Source organism: Capsicum annuum, chromosome 6 (genome assembly GCF_002878395.1).
Source record: "Capsicum annuum cultivar UCD-10X-F1 chromosome 6, UCD10Xv1.1, whole genome shotgun sequence".
NCBI classification, from domain to species: Eukaryota; Viridiplantae; Streptophyta; class Magnoliopsida; order Solanales; family Solanaceae; genus Capsicum; species Capsicum annuum.
In genome coordinates, this window is record NC_061116.1 from 5683813 (window position 1) to 5691886 (window position 8074).

The 8074-nt window shown below is 28.8% G+C and overlaps 1 long non-coding RNA gene across 2 annotated transcripts; it reads left to right on the forward strand.

The window, feature by feature from the left end:
- The first annotated feature begins 25 nt into the window (after nt 1–25).
- Nucleotides 26–2394, forward strand: LOC124899233. 2 transcript variants are annotated; one of them, XR_007056381.1, is made up of 3 exons: nt 26–585; nt 1238–1411; nt 2083–2394. It is a non-coding gene; the product is annotated as an uncharacterized LOC124899233 (long non-coding RNA). The 2 variants fall into 2 exon arrangements; XR_007056382.1 differs by lacking the exon at nt 26–585 and adding an exon at nt 594–711.
- Nucleotides 2395–8074: the final 5680 nt, after the last annotated feature.

Consider the following 8074-nt stretch of genomic DNA (forward strand, 5'->3'; position numbering starts at 1 on the left):
GAATTGACTGATTTTTGATATAATTGTTGCCCTCCAAGCTCTGAGATGGAAAAATGTATGTGTAGGACTTCTAAACAACTAAAATATATCAAATGACGAAGTACTGAGCTGATTTGGAAAGCTTTTTGAGCTAGTAGAAATGGTGAAAAAAAAAATTGCATTTTTTTTTTCAAAAAGGAACAACAATGGAGGCAATGATGAAGAATGTAGATTTTCAGTTGTGATGAACAATTTTTCGTTGGAAAAATGGCCGAAAAAATCGCCGGAATCGAAAATTATTGGTGAAAAAAGAAGCTCCTATTGATGGCTTCTTGGACAATTTTCTAAATTAAAATAGGAAATATGAAAAAATTGTGGGAATATAAAAAAAGGTGGGAAATATTAAATATTAAATAGATGAGGTGAGGGACTAAAGTGTAAAGTTTAAAACTTGTGTGGTTGGTTTGAATGAAAGAATGGATGATGTCATAAATTTATAAACACCTAATTTTCCAAGTTTCTAAATGTTAAAATAAGTTTTGAAAGTGTCTATTTACCCAACTCTCCCCAGTTTTTCCGTTCTCCTCAAGTAACAAATCTGAGATGGTACTTTCTCTTTATTAGATTCGTAGATTTAGTCTTGGTTCATTAGATTTTCGGTTCTGCTCCATTGCATCCATGTATTCTCATAGATTAGTTCTTGGCAATAATTATTTCTGGTGAACTCTACGTGTACGTTCACGATGTTCACAAAGCAGAAACTTATCCTATCTTTTTAAATCTACAAACTCTTTGAGAAACTGGATTTAGGGGCTTTTTTGGTTGGAATTTATTCCCGTTTCAATCATGTCATTCTATTACATCATCTTTTTGAATGGGTTTACGCAACCAATGCTCTCAGTTAAATTTTAAGCAATTTATTAATTTAACAATGATATTTGATGATCGCTTACTTAAATAATGATAGAATCAATTCTAAGATCTAAAGTCTTTAATTAGCACAAATCATGATAGGCAACATAAGACGTATATATATCATTTTTAACATAACTGTCTTTTCCTGCTCTATAATATACTAAGAAGTTACAATCTTGTATATTTATACTAGCATATGCTGATCATCGATTGCTTTTAGGGCACAAATTTGCTTTTAGATTGTTAACTCTCATGTCTTCAGTGTGTAGAAAACTTAAACCAATTCTTTAATCATATTTTGTTGTTCAAAGATACTTAAAGAAGTGATTATTATGTTCTACAGGGATGGACTTAATTTTGTACTGGATGTATTGTGCACACGGAGCTGTAGATACTGTCATGGGTCCACACACCATTCAACATGAAACTGTTGTTGTAAAGGCAGCTACAGCTCCTGCATTCACTACAAGCGGTGTAGGTTCTGATGCTTGCAGTGTCCACACAACCATTCCAAGATGTAAGTGTTAATTTCACACCTGTTAACTACTATAGTTTGCAATGGAGGATGTTCATCCTTCAAGTTAATTAGTATGACCTGTCTTGTTTTCACAAGAAGATTCTAATGATGCCATTGCATTAATAGCTCCAGAAGTGACATTGGCAAGTCTAAGTTCTACATGAGACATTTTAATAACTTTGAAATCATTCTTTAATCTGATTGTTGAAACAAAGATGGAATTATGATCAAGAAATAGCTGGCACTGATTTAGCAAGTGAATTTGGTTCTTGATATACTTTGCCTCCAATAATTATAGGCTGAAGCCTGAAGTATTGGACTTCTATAGACCTATCCATGATACTGATTTTATTTTGCTTTAATGCTATGATTTTCTACCTTTCGCTTCATTGATTATTATCCCAACTGTTAAGATACAAAGACTCCAAGGTCTTTTGTGAATATAATTTAATTGACAAACTAGCTGATATAGTGATATGCATTAAAGTAGAATACCCTTATTATCTTATGTGACGACTACATGACACCTATGTGGATATAATTTTTTTCCTAATGAATTTTTTTTTTAAGTATAATGCTTCTACCCGGCCCAATTAACCCGATAAACACATCTCCTAACACCCTTTCCAGACCACATGAGGTAAAATATTTGATGGTTTTTTGATGTTCAGATGATGTATGGTTATGGTCTTATTTCATATCATGAAGCAAGGAGAAGTCAAGTCCGTGCCAAAGTTGTCAAGGTTGTTGGACGATAGCAGAAATGGGAGGGGCAATGGAGGTCCTTCCTATAAGTCAAATAACATTTTATCAATGTCAAGATCGATTTTTCCTTGGTAACATCTTGTAAATTACTCTTTTAAGAGGTGTTGATCTCTAACTGATATTTTTCTTTATTCATTGTTGACTGTGTGTAATGTGTCGCTAGCATAAAGAAATTTCAAGAAATTTAAGAATAACATAAGTTAATCATTGTTGTTGAACGATTTGTGTCTTGTGTTTTAAATTATAGTTTATGTTTCATAGATGAAGTTGTTTTCCCATCAACAAGCCTCCAATTGAAAGGGTATTAGAAAACGGATTTGTTGGGTTAGTTGGGTTGGGTATAGAATAGGCTGAATAGAAGAATTATATTAGAAGAAAATTTAATTCAAATAATGTTTCTAAGAATGATATTGCAGTTCAAAAATTGTAAACATTGAGGTATTTGAAAGCAGATTTATGGAGCAATGGACTGATTTTGTATTTTTCTTTTTGTCGTCTGTATTTTTATTGATCAAGTAAATGATCATGGGATCATATAACTCAAGTAATATAAATCAACCCCATCAATTATTATGAAAATAGTAGGATATCAATTAATGATTAGAAGATGACCTACTCAAATGACAATAATCATAATAATTACAAGAAGGATTATGACAAGAATGGTGTTTATATGTGAGTATTTGATAAGATACTCTTTATTACATGTTTATAATTTATAAATTAAAATAAATAAATCAAATATACCTAATGAAACATTGATTATGCATCTTTATTGCTTCAGATGATGTCCAATTATCTTAACCTCAACTAACAGGTCACACTATACAGTGACCCATATTGGTAATTCATAGGAACTTGCATTCTCTTCATGTATAACTATTTATTTAATATTTTATTTCATGATATAATCTTAATTTACTAATCATATACCACATAATTTGGTACACACATGCAACGCATGTGTCGAAGAACTAGTATATTAAAAGTGTGAAGGCCCTTAGAAAAGTGATTCGAACTTTTTCCCCTTCCTTAAAAGTCTCTATTCAGACAAAATCGTCTTTTCATAATATTTTATATTTTAAAATTAATAATTTAATTATTTTTCCGATTTAGACTTTGAAACCTAATGAACTGCAAATTAATTTTTACCTTATTTAAAATATGTAATTTAGGACTTTTAAACCAACTAATATTGTGCATTAATTCTTTCCTTATTTAAGGACTCTTTAAATAGAGAGATAGAGAAACAACAACATTAAAAAATATTCATGAAGATTTGCTTTTTAAATTTTTCGATCACCAACTCTTCAATTATTTCTTTTTGTTATATTTGCAGGTTTTTTTGTATTTTCTTCAACTTGAGGCTGTTTATCTTTTCGTAAGTAGCTTGATATCACAAAAATAAAATTCTTAAGTTTGTTGTATTTTTTCCTAGATATATTCTAGATACATCGTAGATGCGTTGCACGTGTGATATGTTTATTGTTGAATTAGTATATTCAGAAATATTTAAGTTCTTTCATATCTTCATTTAAGCAAACGAAAATGAGGCTTCTCTCTTTTGTTCTTTTTTGTAGTTGAAGTTGTCTCATTGACTATTTTGACTCATCAATAGTCGAGTTGTACTGTCCAGTATAAACTGCTAACTAATCAAATGTAATAATGAATCGGATTCCCAGCTTAAAGTTTGAGATCCTAACAAGAGTAATTCAATGTCCCCATGAAAAATGTACGCAAATTTGTTAGTCATGAAATTGTTATATTTATGTGGAACGACAGTCGCGTTGTGGGCATCATGAGTAATATGTTGTACAGCAACAGAGAGGACTTATTTTGTAGTGTGAAAATGACCATGTTAATTTCTTTTCATAGGACTTATTAAGATGTGTTATATTAATTGGTTCTCTGAATGTGTCCGAAGGACTTCTTACTATGTTTAATACTTTATGTAAGTAATCTTCTATGGCAATAAAACTTATTAACTTTACAGTGGAAGAGTTAATTTTTGGAAGTTTTTTTAACAGAATTGAAGTTTAATGATAAGTTCTTCTTGACTTAGGTTGATTTGTAATTAATTTGAATTTCACGATTATTATTTTCGCAAGATGGTAGGTTTCTGTTAATGTTTAGGACTAAATTATTCTATAGTGAAGGGATTTAATTTCTGGAACGATGTAAAAGCTGTTTATAAACAGAATTATCTCAATTATTTTAGGCCTATCAAATGACAGTGAAATAGTACCTACAGTTAACCTCAACTCAACTTAAATAATACATAAGTTTTTAAACGCACGTTATGTCCATATAAAAAATTCATCACAAACATTTTACAGATCTATATTCAAGCTCAACTCAGAGATCAGATGTGTAACATAATCAAAATAGTCACTGATCAATATGTAGTTCTATAATAGATAAATTGTAAAAGATTTGCTAACAAATACAGTTGAGGATTCTAAGAAAGAACTGTGTATTGCAACAACTTTAAAAATAGGGATAACTTTCATTCCGAACAAGAGGATGACCGTTAATGGTAATCGGGAAGGCTGTGATTTCAACACAATGAGCTATTGAAATCATCTGCTTAACCAAATAAACGCTTGGTTGGATTGATTTATTTTAAGTATTTTTAAAGTCAAAACAGATTCTAATACTTATATAGTATTTAGGTAAAATTAAAAAGTACTTTGCAATATCTTTTTTAACTTAAATAATACAAATAAATCTGAAGTTATAATGTAGTTTGAATTTCTGACTTATAACTTACAAGATTTGTTGGAAGAAATTTTCAATCTCATGATTTCTGAATAATCAAAAAAATAGTCACAAATATAATTTGCATAGTATAGTGGGACTTCACAATACAAATTATAATTGAAAAATACAATACCATAAAATGTTTGAATGTAGCTGAAAGTAGTATCCACGGGAGAGAGTACAAAGTGGTGGCGATTGATGATGAAATTATCAAAGGTTCAATATAGTTTCTTAAGAATATTATCACCAAATTTGTCTTCACCCTATTCTTTTAGAGATAAATATTTTTTTCACATTGATAGATCTGCCTAGCTTATTTCTCTCTTTCACTGTTATGAATCTATAATCTATAATCTATATCTATAATTTAAACTTTTTGCCCTTCAAAAGACTCCATAATAGACAAAATCATTTTTTCACATTTTTCTTTAATTTTTAATATTGAATATTGACTATAATAAATATATATAAAAAAAAATAAATGGAGAAGATTTTCTACTTTTAATTGAATTCCTAAATTTATGGCAATAAATTGTTAAAGAAAATCCAACTTCAAAGAAATTACCATATAAAAAAAAATCTATATAATGTAAAGCTCTAAATATTTTAGAAAAATTGGGAAACTATTTTACATAAAATAGGTTAAAACTCCTACAAGAAGAAGAAAAATTCTTCCAAAAACTAAATGCAATTCGTGTATCCCAATTAAAAAAGGCATAATACATAAATATGACCTCAAACTTGACACCAAATTATAACATTGACCTTAAACTTTGACAGTGCACAAGTAAGTCTTTTAACTATACAAAACCTGAACAAATAAACACTCCAACTTTGTAACTTATACGCATGTACCTCACTTGTGCCTACGTGGATTAGTCATCCACTCAGATGTTGTCACCTAATAAAAAAGATACATTATAACTATGACATTTAACTTTGCCAACACAAAAGTAGGCCCTTTAACTATACAAAAGTTGAACAAAAAAAACATTCAATTCTAACTCCGACGCGCATAGTTTTTAGTGTATACACACATTTTGTCACGTAGGATTGGAGTGTTTATTTGTTCAAATTTTGTATAGTTAAAGGGTCTACTTGTGCACTGTCAAAGTTTAAGGTCAATGTTATAATTTGGTGTCAAATTTAGGGTCATATTTATGTATTATGCCATTAAAAAAGGTAGTGGACTTCACCCAAAAAAAAAGATTGTTTTTTTTAGGTTAGGATTATTATCTTTTTGTTGTAATATTTTAGTTTAGGAGTCTTATATATTTCTTTCTTTCTTTCAATTTTAAAATTTGTGACATAGCTTTGTTATTGGGCAACTTTATGATTTTTAAATTTTAAATTTCTATTTATATTACGTTTTGATTTTATTGATAATAACCTTTAAACAAAGCTTTGTTATGATTTTTTGTGTAAAGATTAAGTTTAATTCCATTGTTTTGATATCTTTATAATGGTATTATTTTGTTATAATTTATAAGTGGTAGATAAATATCGATCGGCTTTGAATTTATTTTTTTTTAGGAAAAGGTTAGATTTAATTGTTCTGTTTTGATGTCTCTACTTTGAGATTATTTTTTCTATGTAAAAATTAAATTTAGTTGTATTATTTTGATATCATTATTATCGTATTATTTTGTTGAAGTTGACAGATGGTAGATAGATGTCGATCGGTTTTGAGGAAAACCTTTTGCAAATGTTAGGTTTAATTATATTGTTGTGATATTTCTATCGTCATATTATTTTTTTGTAATTTACAGGTGCTAGATAAATTTTGATTGGTGTTGATTTTTTTTTTATATGTTAGGTTTAATTAAATAAATTCTCCATCTTTACATGTTCAGTAGATGCTGAATTTAATTATTGTATTCTTATTTATTACTTAAGCAAATATTCTATTTAGTGTAACCTGTAAAGTTATTAAATTGAGGTCACGACGCGCGTACACCTAAACTAGTATTGAAAAATGTACTTGGAATGTCACATTCATTACTTGAGCCTATGACCTAATGCTATTTTTGAACCCCCTTTGCAAATTACTACTAGAATTTTTCCTCAAGTCAACAAGATTCATCCGTTTAAATAGAGATAAGTATCCAGTGTCCCCTCGAACTATGACCAAAGTTCTACGACACACTCCAATTTTACATGATACCTATTACCGCAGAACTCAATTTTAACGTATTTTTGTCACCCTTTGTGTTGACATGACAACTTTATTATATAAAAATGGAGCCCACATCAAAGGTGTCACGTCAGCTAAAAAGATGTCACATCAGTTAAAATGGGTGATAAAAATGCAGTAAAATTAAGTTCGGGGATAATAGGACCTCCGTAAAGTTGAAGTGTGTCATAACAAATTTGGTCATAGTTCAGGGGGTTACTGGATGAACTACTTATTTAAATATAACTAGTTTAACCGCATGTGCCTCGCACGTGTAACGTTTGATTATTTAAAAATAAATGATTTTGTCTATTGCGGAAATCTTTAATAGAGTGTAAAAGTTCAAATCACTTTTCAGAAATCTTTCACACTTTAATACAATAATTAAACATAAACATATACATATATATATTTTACCATCAGAAGTTGCGGTGGTTGGATCATCACTTTTGCATTTGCCGTATAGTACCTCTTTCCTTTATTGCCACATGCAGGCTAAGAGAGACGCATCAATTTGAACCATATTTATGTGATGATTATTTTTTTATATATTTGTAATCTTTCCTTATTTTAAAGTCAAATCTTTACAAAATCATTGATTATATTCTTATTACGTACTTAAAACTTTTAAAAATCTGATACTTCTAAAAAAATTTCTTATTCTAATATTTTAATATTTAATTCTAGATATTTTTAATTTTCTTAAAAGCAAATTTAGTTGATTTAGAATTCTCAAACTAATGGAAAAAAGAATTATTTGTCATTAATTTTGATGACTTCTAATAAGGAAAGGTTTTACCAAATATATTTAATTAATTTTCAACTACACATCAATTTGAACCATATTTGTGTTACAATTTTTTTTAATATTTAAAATCTTCTCTTATTTTTAAAATCAAATCTTTACAGAATCATTGATTACATTCTTATTATGTACTTAAAACTTTTAGAAATTTGGTACTTAT